The sequence below is a fragment of the Etheostoma cragini genome, unplaced genomic scaffold, assembly GCF_013103735.1.
Source record: "Etheostoma cragini isolate CJK2018 unplaced genomic scaffold, CSU_Ecrag_1.0 ScbMSFa_3787, whole genome shotgun sequence".
Classification (NCBI taxonomy): Eukaryota; Metazoa; Chordata; class Actinopteri; order Perciformes; family Percidae; genus Etheostoma; species Etheostoma cragini.
This window is the reverse complement of record NW_023268091.1, coordinates 1-1,093: the sequence shown is the minus strand read 5'-3', so window position 1 is coordinate 1,093 and position 1,093 is coordinate 1. Positions and strand designations below refer to the sequence as shown.

Below are 1,093 nucleotides of genomic sequence, written 5' to 3'. Positions count from 1 at the left end.
TCATCAGTGTCCCGTATCATAACCAACAACAATACACAAGTGCATGAACAGGAATTAATTACAAATGATTACAATAATACAGTACCAATGCAGTAATGAATGGGTACAACATGAACACATGATTTAAGAAACGTCTGCTTGTTTTCAGCCGAAAGTGGATCAGCTGCAATGTCCTCCTGTGTGATACAGGGCAGTTTATATAAAGCAGAAAGCGATGTATCATAGACCGTTGTAAAAATCAACGTTAACGTTAGTGGTTAGCGATTGGCGTTAGCATAGCAAGTTAGCGATTTTTAAAAAGTTTCAGTTAGGAACATGGTTGCAAGCATGTATGGACAGGACTGTATAGACCACAAAACAAGACTGTCGTAATTTTTAAATCAATTATTTAAGCCGAAAATACGAGAAATGCGTCTCTCTGGTCGATGCGGCAGCCATTGTTGCCTGTTGCACATTGTATATCGCTACCCCTCGGTTTCAAGTAAGATGGCATTCTCCCTTGATTTTTTTCATTCATTGTCTATGTTTCCTAGGGCCATACATGTAGACAGCACAACAACCACTTCAAACATACACATTTTAAAGTTTTTATTGTACTTTATCTATACAATATTAATGCTCCAGTTTTAATGGGTGTTACAGCGGGTATGAGCACTCTAATTTCCATTTTAATGGATGAAATAAACATACCATAAAGATTGTACCCTTCAGCAGGAGGAAACATTTCACTTCACAAACAAATGCATTGCTAATTTTCAACAGCCTGGGAGTGGACTTTATATGAAGACAAAGCATAGCAATTAGCAGAGGATGGTTTTGATCCATCGACCTCTGGGTTATGGGCCCAGCACACTTCCGCTACGCCACTCTGCTCTGCTAGACAAGGCCACAGGTTCAAATAAGTAGGTAAATCACCGTAGTTTTAGATGTTTAAATGTGCGCACAAGAAAGTTAAGAGATTACTGTGGGGAAATGGAGACTGGCTAGGTTAACTGAAGATTTTAGACATTGTAAAAAATGTATGAAACATATGAACACGTTAAACATATACGGGCATATAATATATACCTACAGTCTCAGTCTTTGGATGGTA

General features: G+C 38.2%; 1 non-coding gene across 1 annotated transcript; it reads right to left on the bottom strand.

Annotated features, from left to right (window-relative positions):
• Positions 1 to 801: 801 nt before the first annotated feature.
• On the bottom strand, positions 802 to 873 carry trnam-cau. Its single transcript has one exon. It is a non-coding gene; the product is annotated as a tRNA-Met (tRNA).
• Between the last annotated feature and the right edge of the window lie 220 nt (positions 874 to 1,093).